Here is a 12,692-nt window from a genome sequence, read left to right as displayed (position 1 = left end):
AATAATGAAAAGCTAAATATGTAGGAATGCTTTCCTGTTGCTGGAGCAGCTGAACCAGCAGAGGAAACACCCGATTCATCATCTCTCTTCTTATTGTCCAGCAGTGAACCAACGCTGCAGCTCTCTGCCTCTCCATCATTAGCATAGCGTGGGAGCCACAACTGATGGAACGGCCAGTTGGAAGAAATATTCTTTTAATTTATTTATCCATTTTCTATGCCTGCAGAGTGTAAAAAAAAGAAACAACAAAAAAAAAACAATTTCATCAAGATCCGCCTCCATCTCTGATGACATCATTTTCCATAACATTGAACAGATGAGGCTATTTAATGATATTGTTGTGTTTTCATTAGTAAAATTATGGTTTAACAAACAACAAACTGTGTTTTGAAGGATGTTTAAGTGTTGTCTAATAATTAATCGGGAGCTAGTCTGAAAGTTTGATGATGGTAGAAAATGAAAAATATAAAAGGAAGTGTAAAAAATAGCAACCAAGCAGCAATGAGGTGAATTCAGCAGAGCCGTGCCATACCACATATTTTAGTAACGATCTGATAACAAGTAAATACAGAACCTGTATCACAGATATCGATTCTTTTCCATTGTTTTTTTGTTTGAAATGTCATAAAACTTCTGGCCTTCAAGCATTTTTTTTTTTTGTTCCCCACCAGGGTGTCCTTTTTGTGGGCTCTAGTGTCCCTTTTATCATAGTGGGCTGACAGGAAGGGGGGAATAAGAGGGGTGAGGACATGCGGCAAATGTCGTCGGGTCCGGGAATCGAACCCGCGACGGCCGCGTCGAGGACTGAAAGCCTCCAAACGTGGGGCGCGCTAACCTCTACGCCACCGGAGCATTTTTACAGTTTTTTCCTTTCAATTAGTTTTTTTTTAAATTAAAACATGGGGAAAATAATAAGTTTAAAGCAGTGACGTGCGGTGAGGTTCATAGCTGGTGAGGCACTGACGTCATCAGAATCAGATTTGCAAATAGATGCATAGATTGACAGCAGTTTACAGGTTATGTTTCACTTCTGCATCCTTACACATACAAACTGTAGCTCACAAAACACACATTTCCTTAAAAAAAACAAAACAAAATAAATGTTATTACTGTCTATCGCTGTCACTTACTCGGCAGTTGAGGAGTGAACAAGACGAACGTCTGGGATCTTGAGCGCCCCCTGCCATGAGGCAAGAGAACTGCCTGCCTCACCTCGAACCTGTTCTCTGCCGTTTATAATCGCTCATTACACGAAACACGTTACACAAACACAGTTGGTGACAAAAAGCACTGTACATTATATACATAAGCTAAATTATTGGAAATAAGTTCACATTAAATTTGTTCAAACCATTTTATTGACGCCGTACAGCAACATGCTCTCTCCGCTTAGCAGCCAGCGCAGAGCCAGGGGTTGCAGAGCTCGCCACTGCCTCACCGGCATCGCTTCCAAGCATTTGAATGGGAAAATAAGAAAATTCAGCGATTTTGAACGAATAAAAATCGAAATTGGTGAAGCTACATGAAAAATAAATATTTTTTAGTACAAACCACCGGATGAATATAACAATTTAAATTACTTTATGATTATATATTTTCTTTCTTTCCATGATGGCTGGTGAGGCAGTGCCTCACCTGCCTCCCCTGACCGCACGTCACTGGTTTAAAGGTATCTACAAAATACTTTAATAACAGATTAACTAAGAGCGAACAAATTTATCTGTGCTAATGTATTGGCTGATACTTACATGTAAAGCTAATCTTATCCCCCAAGCTTATCTACTTCAGCAAACATCTAAAAGATCAGAGACCGGCTCACCAGGTCACGTCTTGCTATGTTTACTGACATTTCAGGCAAAAAAATAATATCTGCCAAAATCTGAATTGGCAGGTCAAAGTTTTTGAAGATCAGTAATCTGCAATCACCCAGAAAACTTTAAAAACAACTAATTTCTGTGGATTCTTTCCAAAAACAAAGTGCATAAAATATACGGTAATTTGAGCGCAACGACAGCAACGCGCATTGACAGAGTTCATCATATTATCATTTATGTCAGTTTGCACAGCATTGTATCCATATAAAAATATAGTAAAAGTAAGACATACAGCAGAAAAAACAGGTGACTTCCTGTCAGAAGTGGGCGTGGCTTAGATGACGTCAGACTATGGTGATATAGGATCGTCAGGCATCCCACTAGGATCACTCATGCCAAGGTTGGTGCAGCTTGTTGTCAAGGCAAACATATGGCAACGGTGTTACAGGTCACTTCGCCACACTGCCACGCCCGGCTAGAATCCACAATACACCAACATGTCTTCTGTCCCTGGACACAGTTTCATGTTTATTAGGTAAAAAGGGTAAGATAGTGACCATTCAAAGTAATACATGACACTTCCTGTTCTCATGGGGCGTGGCCTAAGTGATGACATCATTTGACCATTGGATATTGTAGGACACCCGATGATGATCAATCACTGAAAGTTTGGTACAGCTGTGTGTTTTTGTGTTGGAGATATAACAGTTTTGTGTTTCATGGCGAGTAGGTGAGCTTTGACCCCCGGCATCCCCACCTCAGCATGCTCAAAAACTCACCATTTTGATAACTTTTAATTGGTCACGTCTTATGATCAGACTGACCGAGTTTGAAGTCGATCAATCGAAATCCCTAGGAGGAGTTCGATCAAATAGGAAGGCTGTAAACGTCAAAAATGGGGTCAAAATCGGAACTTCAATCCAAAATGGCCGACTTTCCTGTGATACTTGCACTATGACATTAATTGTAAGTTCTGAGGGGCTTGGTTAGGTCTACAAGTGTACAAAATTTCATGACTCTACGATGAAGAAAGGGAATAGCAAAGGGTCTTTTGAGAATTTCTAGGTGGCGCCGTTGAGCCAGGTTTTTTTTTGTTTGTTTGTTGTTTTATTTTGCATTATTGCGACGACCTTAAAAGACAAAATTTTTAAACAGGCTTGATGCGTCCGCCAAGTTTGGTGAGTTTTTGAATATGATAAAGCCCCCAAAAAGGGGCCTGCTGCTCGGGCCTAAATATTGTTACCAAAATGCACCACAGCCAAACTGTCAACCATTTCCATCAACCCAGCAAGCCTTCCCCACCTTCCAAACAAACAGAAACAGGGCCAGAGGCCGCAACCCTCCTGCACCTTAAATTAAAGGTTAGAGCAACGTGAAGCGCCGTTAAGGTGAGCAGGTCAACTGGGGGTTTGATTTCTCTCCCTTAACTGATTCAACTCCCTGGATATGGACCAGTTTCGCTTTCCCCCAGCCTGGACTTGCTGTCCCGATCAGGATAGTCATCGGTTAGGTTCCCGTCCGGGCTCCTGGTTTATGTTTCTTGATCTAATTAACTCCCGGAGCCACCTTAAAAAGCGGGCAGGGTGATCCCGGCCTGGCCCCGCCTCTCGCGGCTCGTGCGGCAGACGTTGCTCCGGCAGTTTTCCCGGGTCTCTTTCTGGATGTAGACGTTGTCGGAACCCACCGAGTCCGAAACCCAACAGCACCGCCACGAACGGGCTCCATTTACCGGATCTGCAGCGCCAGGAGTGGGGAGGTGACTTTATTCAGCCCCTCCTTATCGATTCTTTTCTGGATTCGGTTCGTTTTTGCCCCTAGGACCAGAGTCTGTTTTCCGCTGCTGAAGGAACTGGTTTCAACGTCGGGACGAAGACCAGTTGGAGGTTCCCCCCCCTTCCTCCTCCTACTCCTCTTCTTCTTCCTCCCCGCTGCTCGGAGGTTGTTCCACCGCGGAGCCCTGTTGGGAGATGGACCAGCCCCAGTAAGAACGCTGCCCCGCGGTTCGGACTCAGTAGCAGGACGTGATTTGGACCAGAACTCGCCTGTTGAAGGTACCATCTAATTCCTGCGCAGTTAAACTTTATGTCCACTTGTGGCTGGAAGACGCGGATCCGACATGTTGAATGTTCTGTTTTGTTCCCTAAAATCTGGTTGTTGTTTTTTTGTTTTTTTTAAATGCTAATTATCGAGGTTGTTTGCGCCAGTAAACGGGCACTCCGGCTGTTTTTCCTCCTTATTATCCGCCTTGGCTATCCACAGGTGTGAAGCCGTGGCGAACCCACTAAGATCCACTTTCACGTCGGTCTGGAACCCCGGGTTTTAATCCCGGCTCCAGCTGTGGAAACACCGCGGCTCGTTTCCCCCCCACCCCCGCGGCTCCGTGTTCCGGACGGTTAGCTCGGGTACAGCCGCGGCGGTACGTGCCTCCTCCATCCGCAGTCAGAGCTCTATGGAGACCTGCTGCCCGTTTTTTTGGGCTCGGAAACGGACTGAATCGGCCGTTAAAGCCCGTTATCTCCCGGTTTACCCGCACCGCGAGGCGGATGCCTCTATAACTCGTCGAGTTGGTTTTATTATAAGGTTTGAATCATCAAACTTCCATTAAGTGGCCACTTTTCATGAAACTGGCTGGATCAGCGGCTAAAGTTGCTTTTCCATTTCACCCAGGATGTTTCTGTGTCCTACAGACCGGCCGAACTGGGGCAGCTGGTTCCCAGTAACCTGGTTGGGGGTGTTAACTGAGCCGAACGGCGCTGGGTTTGCGTGGAATGTGTTTAAAAGTGGCGCAGTGTGTGGATGGCGCTGCGGGTGATTTTTTTTTTTTGTTTTTTTTTTTTTGGGGGGGTTAGGGTAACCAATTCGCGGGAGTCTCTGGTTTCTCCCGGCGCCACTGGTTGCTCTGGGGACTGCCCGGGTGGATCTGTGGTATCACGCTGGCTGGTCGCAGAGGTTTTCCCCCAACACCAGGCTCCTGAAGTGGAGGTGGAAAAATCCTCACCTAGTGCGTTTCTTCTAATTAACGGGGCTTTAGCGCATAAAGAGCCGTCCTTACGTCATCCGCCTGGATGGGTGGATGAGGCGCTCTCCTCTCTTTCCTCCCACCTCCTCCCCTCCTCTCCGGCTGGGTGTGTCCCTTATTGCGTTAGGAAGGAGGGGGATCCCGCATCTCGGCTGCGTGACTCCTCCTCGGCTTGTGACCTCCAAGGAGGGCATTGCTGCAGCTTAACCCCCGACAGACACCCAAGCTGCTGCAGAGAGAAATGGAAATAATGCGCATTTGAATCAGGTTTGAATGTTTATTTGAAATGTGAAGTAGGAACTGGAGCTCATTTTCATAGTTTCCTGGTTGAGGAATTTCTCCATGTTTGCTCCCTGAATGTTAATATCTGCATGTTGGAAAGCAACAATTTCAACCTGTGTCTGGTAAATAAACAAGAAGAGCTGAGACGATTCAAATAATCGATTAATTGTTAACTGGAGTATACAGACTCTATTAACACACTCAGAGTAGTAACTAACCAAAAACTGTACAAAAATATATATATTTATTCCATTAAAGATTTAGCTTCACCTGGTCTCATTCTGTAAAAAAAAATCTTCTATTAATTATTATGACTGTAATGATAAATTTTGTTCCTGAAGTAATCACTATTAAAGATAACATCTTTGTTTGGTAACCATCTTTAAGCAATACAACGGTAATGACATAGTAATTACTGAACACCTTATCGATGCTCATTTAAATTCTAATAAATGTTTAACACAATGCATGTGGAAGACATTTTAAATATCCCAAATAAATAAACAAAGCAACAGAAACAACAAATAAAATAAATTAATGAATGACTGAATCACTTTTATCAAGTAATTTATTGCTTCCTGTGACCAGCCTTCTATTAATCACCTTGTTATTTCCAGCTATTAATCGATTATTCAGTACAATAATCAGGTCAGTCCTACACTGCGCTGATGTTTAGTCCAGCAGAAAGCGCTTTCTGCTGGAGATTTCCACATGTTGATGTTAAAAGGATTTTTTCTAACTGCAAATTATTCTTTGCTACAAATAATCAAGGAATGATCAAATATTTAGGTATCACTTTATTTGATGGGGTGTGCATAATACTGACATGACGCTGTCATAAACATAAGATAAGCTCTGTCATGAACATGAATGAGTCTTTATGAATGTCTATGACTGTTGTCATAAAGTGTCATCCGGTAATAATGACACTTTTAATGGAAAGTTGCTTTAAAATTTGCATTAAAAGTTATTTAAAAGTGATAACTTTGTATTATGAGCTGCTGAATGTGGAGCGAATCCTTCCTGCCAGGTGCATGCTGGGAGTTTGCCGGTCGGAAACTGGTTTGCTCCAGCAGGGACGGGCCACGCCCACTTCAAGCTTCAGCCCAGTAATTTGTTGTGATTTAGTTATAAACATAATTAAAAAAATGTATCATCAGTGTCAATTTAAATGATAATTGCATCAGTTAATATTTTTTAATATCCAGTATGGCTGTGCAATAAATTGATTTTAGCCATTAGTGGAATTTGCTGTTTGTAAAGATTAAATTCTGGAAAATCAGAGTTTTTAAATCATTTTTCACTACGGGTCAGAGTGATATCAGGGCGTCTTTTCAGATTACAGATTTTACTTAGACTTTGAGTGCAACTCGACTCCCAGAAAGCATGATTGAAAAAAAGGTTTTGAAAATATTTATCATTTATTTGTTTACTTATAGGAGTAGACTGATTTCAGTTTTCTGATCGATTTTTAAAAAGCCTGATATTCCGATTTTAACATCCTTTTTTTTGTCTGAAATGTTGCTGAATATAGCAAGAAAGTAGCTGAGTTGGTAACAGTTGGGTTATTATTAACTGTAAATGTGTAGCGATGACCTGGTGGACCGGTCTGTCAGTCAAACCTGGTTCTGGTTCTGGATCTCCAGTTCATAAACTCCTCTCTGTGTGAATCTTCTCTGCTGTCTGTCTGTCCTGCAAGTTCATGTTGCTCTGAATGCATCTCTCTAAAGTTGCGTGCCGTTTTGTGCCGTTAGCTCCAGGCTAGCTGGCCTGCATGCTAACCAGAGCTGATTGATCTCCTCTGCCACTGGAACCAGTTTCTGCTTCAAAGTGGGCCGTAGTTTCCATCAGTACTAAGCCGTAGCGACACCATCCTGCCTAGATGTTTAATCATCTGATAACCTGAAATCTTTAGTTTCATCTGAAAACAGCAGATTTTACAGGATTAGTTGGTTGCAGTGATTCTCCTCCATTGATCAGTTTGGATCAATATCCAACTTTAGTGTTAGCTGCAGTGGTGAGAACCAGCGGTTCTGGTAGTCGGTCCGGTCCGGCAGTGAACCTGCTGCAGCTCCATCATTACCAAAGCGTGGGAGCCTCAACTGATGCAGCGGCCAGTTGGAAGAAATCTTCTTTTAATTTCTTTATCTGTGCTTTCAAAATGAAAAACGTCTCGTCTTCATCGACGTCCGCCTCCGTCTGTGAAGAGTGATGAAGTCATCAACTCCATGCTGAACATCTCGCATTAAACTGCTGCTGAAAAATCATTTTTATCTGAAAAATACCTTTTAAACAACCTTATAAACACCATGTCGCAAGAGTTTTCTAGTTTACTCTGAAGCAAATATTACGTAATCAGAAATAAAGTTTATTTCTGGGTCCAGTTCTAGTCCAGTTGGGTGGAACCAGAACTGAACCAGACGGAGCTGTGCAGTCAGCATGGTTTAACTCCAGCTGTGGGTAAATAATTAACCAGAATGATTTAGAGTGGTTGCTGCATAATGAGACGAATGTTTAACCAGTTTCAACCTGTGACTTTCCATTCAGACATGGAACAAGATTCTGACAATTAACCAAAGCAGCTGATTATGACTTCATGTTCTGTTGGTTTATTTCAGCTTTCAGTGTTTTCACTTCACAACTTGAGGAAAATCTGAATATTGATACCGAACTGAGAACAGTCTGCACTGCAGTCAGCTAAATATTTAAATATTGTCTCTTCAGGCTCTCTGCAGCTGACATATTTAGTGACGTTTTTCGTTTGAGGGGATCAAGTTGTTATAAAGTTCTTTTATTTCTATTTTTTTAGCTGAAATCTATTTTATTTTTTACATTTTTCTGCATGTTCTATTTAAACCCAACTGCTGTCAGACTTCCATGTAAACAGCAGAAGAAGAACGCACCGTTACCCAGCAGCGCTCTATTTACAGGAGTAAAGATGGCCGCCGCTATTGTCTATTGATGGATTTGAAAGTTGTTCAGAGCAGACAGCATTGTCACCAGCTCAGAACCAGACCAAGAAAGATGATAAAATTGACTGTCAGAATTATCAATCAATCAAATTTTATTTGTATAGCACATTTCAGCAGCAAGGCATTTCAAAGTGCTTTACATCAAATTATGTCACGTCTCATATCAATGATGTAAAAGATAAAATGCGACATGATCTTTCAGACATTTTGAAACTGTTTAGCTCCACATCTGGAAGTGGAGCAGATCGGATTGCTTTTGGGTGAAAAACTCTTCATTTGTGTCACGCTTACCAGTCTGAGTTGTTCCAGGAGAAATGTTCATCAGAAGCAACTTTTCACTCAAACTTTCCTGTTGGGTGGAAACGTAGATCTCTTTCCTAGAAGCTGCATGGAGTTCTCATTATCTGGGTTTTGTTTATGGACCCAAAGCAGAGAAATTCAGTCTGTTTTAAATTTTATTTATCGCTTTCGTTTCTGTGAGTGAGCAACAATCCAGCCTGGATCAAACTTCAGTCCCCTGGGCAACCTATAGATGGGGTGTGACCGCTCACTAACCCGACCAATCAGAGTTGAGTTAGTGCCGTTAACATCAGAATACAGTGAGACGATCATGAGAACTGATCGCTGGTTCTGAATGTGAAGAACTTGGGTCAGCTGACCCGTTAATGAGTTATGTCTCAATATTTCCATTACTTTCTATTTCCACATCAAACAGAGACTGATGGGAGAAAATGAAGAGGAGTGATGAAGATGAGAGTCAGCTGGAGCAATAATAATATATGAGCTGCATGGTTCATATCAGACTGAGCTGTAATGTAACAGCTGCTCTACATGCTGCGGCTCTACGCTGAGTTAGTCATCATCAGTGATGAAGATGGGCTGTTGAAGCATTAGCTTTGTTTTTTTGAAAGCTTTTGAAATGTCACATAAAAGGGAAAAAGTCGTGTTTCCATCTGCTGGTTTGGAGAGAATCAGCCAGACAACGCAGAACGTGATGTCATCGGATGTTGGCGCTACGCATGGCTGGAACAAACAGGAAGTAGAAGTTGCTAACGCTCAGCGTTCCTCCCACGTCAGCATGCCATTCCTCTTGCTTGACTACAATCGTCCCATCCTGGAGGTTTGGACGTTTTCAGAGTTTGGTGCCTCTGGTAAGGCACAGACATACCAGGGGCTGGGAAAGTCTGCTTCGTCAGAACTTATCAAGCAAACATTTTTGGATTAACTCTTTTTTGGAAAAGCCACAAACCACATCACATGAGCAAAATACTTTTCTTTTTAAATTGAGGAAGTTGTTTAGAATTTTGCCTATGCTTCAAAATATTGATGGGAACTTGGCTATTGAGAGGCTGAAGGCAGCTGATCCTCAGGAAGGAAACACTGAGTCATGTTTACCTGCAGACAGAAGCTGCTGCTGCTGAGGAGGAGCACAGGAAGTGACATGTGCTGACTCCATGTCTCTGTCCTCCTAATGTCCCGCTGGACGCTCAGGTGTCTTCATGTTTCCCTGTGATCTGCAGCTGTGCTGTTAGATGCTCCAGATGGTCTGAAACCAAGAATCAACACTACACCAGCTCACTGACAGCTTGACTCACTCACTGCCACTTATTTAGCTTTTTCTAATAGTCATGATTTTCCTGAGTCCATGTGACAGTTCTGGTGATGTTCCTCCAGCATCGTTCCCACCAACCCTGGTCAATCAGCTTTAATCAACTCCAGTCCGTTAGTCCAGTTCAGTTGTTGGGGAGTTTTTGATGCAGACCAAAAAACTGAACTCTGGTCCGCCTACAAATGTCGGTGTGGGTTCAGTTGTAGTGAACTCTGGTTCGGTTTGAATGCATATATGAAAGCCATGCGGACTGGAGACCACTCCAAAACCAGGAAATGAACTACTGCAAAGAGCATTCTGGGTAAATAAGTCCAAATCTACCGTGATAGCCTAGCACTAGCCGGAGAAATGGCTCCTGGTCTTTGTCCAAAGTCAGAAGTGAATCTTCTAACTGCTAAAATCTGCCGCCACGCCATGTTTTTAACCTTTTGTGAAGAGGAAGCTTAAAATGATGTTTGAACATTTAGATATTATTTCCTCTTTCTGTTGGAAGCAACTAATGATCAGTCTGACCTGATTCCTTCAGAGGCTCCACTGACCTTTGACCTCCTGGGACTTTGATCACTTTCATAATCAATGTCTTTTCTCTGTAAAAGGAATGTAAGATGTAGAGCTCAGTTAGTGATTAAAGTTTGAATTAGACCTAAAGGTGCAGTCAGTGCCTGGTTTACAATCTGAAGTAAAGAAACTGGACCAATGGTGGACTTCCAGACTTTCTTCCATGATTTACTTTCATTATCTTTGAGTCCAGCCCATTGATTAAGAACCACACACAAAGATAAAACACATTATTTTTCTGCCCTCTTGACCTCTACTCAGGACTTGTGGAAATATTTCTACATCTTAAACTGTTTAAAATGAGGATCTAGTCTGGATTACTCTAGATCCATCAGGATTATACAGCTTAAAATTAAAGTGATCTAAATTTAACAGATGGCAAAAAGGTTTAGAAATATGAATATGAAATATGAAGTTATTTATTGTTTGATGAGTTGCAATATTTAACAGGAGAAAAATAGACATTTTAATCTGGATAATTATGGAAATAATATCATGAACAGAAACAGGAAATGACCTCAGTAATTATTCCAAACGGTAAAGAATTGATATTAAAGTTCATGCTGTTGGACAGGAAGTGATGCAGCTGCTCTCTTTCTCTCTCTTTTTAGCAACAAGTTGTTTAATTTGAATGATTTTGTTCTTTTGCATGAGAAGAAAGTCATTTCAGTGATTGGGATGAATATAGCACATGGACATTTTACTGCTGTTATGTTTCCTTCTTTTTTGCAACTTTTAAAATGTTGCAAAAAAAAAAAAATGCAACTTGGGCATTTTTCCATTTGCTGGCTCAGAGTGAATCAACCAGACTGACCAGAGCATGATGTCATCAGAAGCTGCACATGGCTGCAATAAACAGGAAGTACAAGTTGAAATGGAGCAGAGAGAGAGTTCTGTTGCCCTGGTAAGGCAGGAGTGGTTGTGAATGTTTGCTACAGCAGGACCTAATTACCACATTTGTTTCCATCTCCCCTCAACGTGTTAACTCTTTACTATAATAAAAAAACACAAACCAACTCAAGCAAGAGTAAAAAAATTTAGAGTTTTGCCTTTCCTGAAGCGATCCTTCAGAATGTGTATGGAAACCCGGTCAGTGTGTCAGAATTTCCTGTTTGGACTGAACGTGAAGGCCGTTTGTTTCCTGAAGCCCCACAGAGGGAGGAAGGAATCCCGGCCCTGAGCCGCATCCAGCAGCACTCTGCCTCTCATGCTAGTTGGCATCAATTATTAATGCAGCGCTGCAGCTATATTTAAGATGGGGAAGCTCTGCAGAGTCCTGTGATGGAGAGCTTGGCCTTCATCATTATTTCATGGCAGAGTGGGGCTCCCCTGCTTGTTGCTCTGCCAGCTGAGCTCCACACTCACCCACTGACTGTTCCCATCAGTGAAAATGGAAGTGGGCCGCCGCCACCAGAACTGCTGGTTCTGTTCCACTACACATGATGATAAGATTACATACAGCAATGCCTGGATGATATATTATCAAGGTAATCACAGGGTTTCCCCCAGAAAACTAGCTAAGCCCGTTGTTAACAGTCATCCAACGGCCCGCCGTGTTTTGACTTAAGAAATGTTAAAAGTTGACAGGAAATTTTTTAAATATCCCCTGTTGTGTTATTGAAAGATATTATTAACAATATCTAAACACCATATATATATATATATAGTCTTTAAAAGGCAAAAATTAAAACAGTGAAATAAATAAACTAAGGATTGTTAGGCTGGTGGGGGGCCAAGTAAAAGCTGCCAGGCTTATTATACACTGGGCCAAACAATGAATGATGATAAACAATAACACTGTTGTTTTGAGACAATGTTTCTTGTTGTGAATGATTCTGGTTCTGGTACTGGTTCTGGACCCGTCTCCCAGCTGATGTCCAGCTGGATGGATGATTGTAACTGAACCATCTGAATTTGTCCTCCTGACACACACTTGCATAACGGCTGTGTGTGTATTGGCAGGTGTTCAGTGGGTGGTTGTGTGTGTGTGTGTGTGTGTGTGTGTGTGTGTGTGTGTGTGTGTGTGTGTGTGTGTGTGTGGAGGTTAGTCGTGCCGTCTCATTAGATCAAGTTGCTGATCTAATCAGCTTCAGCTTTCATCGTTTCCCAGTAACTTTGCTTCTAAATCTGTCGCTTAAAGATTCAATTCAGCCATAATCACATTTGTTTCCTCGTTTGGGTTTTATTAGAGACTAACAAACATTGGCAGGCTGCGGGCGCAGGCAGCAAGCCGGCCTGCAGCAGCAGGTGGGGGTGGGGTGCACAGAGCCTTTATTAAATGAATGAAGGTCCTGATTCACACTGAGCAAAAATTATTATTATTATTATTATTATCATCGGCTGGAAGTTTTCATGAGGAGGTCGGCAGAAACTCATCAGTTAGTTCTGTTATTGTCTGGGTAAGACGCTGCCTACAAATGTTGTCTCTGCTGGACACT

General features: G+C 42.2%; 1 protein-coding gene across 7 annotated transcripts in view; it reads left to right on the top strand.

Moving 5' to 3' along the window:
- Positions 1-3,415: 3,415 nt before the first annotated feature.
- Positions 3,416-12,692, top strand: part of LOC122833530 (plasma membrane calcium-transporting ATPase 2-like) — a 63,431-nt gene continuing 54,154 nt past the window's right edge. For all 7 annotated transcript variants that reach the window (XM_044121172.1, XM_044121171.1, XM_044121176.1 and 4 more), the window contains exon 1: positions 3,416-3,865. The gene's annotated coding sequence lies outside the window, so the exon portion shown is untranslated. The remainder of the gene's footprint in view (positions 3,866-12,692) is intronic.

This window comes from Gambusia affinis, linkage group LG07 (assembly GCF_019740435.1).
Source record: "Gambusia affinis linkage group LG07, SWU_Gaff_1.0, whole genome shotgun sequence".
Taxonomy (NCBI): Eukaryota; Metazoa; Chordata; class Actinopteri; order Cyprinodontiformes; family Poeciliidae; genus Gambusia; species Gambusia affinis.
Note: the sequence above shows the minus strand (reverse complement) of the source record. Positions and strands in the feature narration are given on the sequence as shown.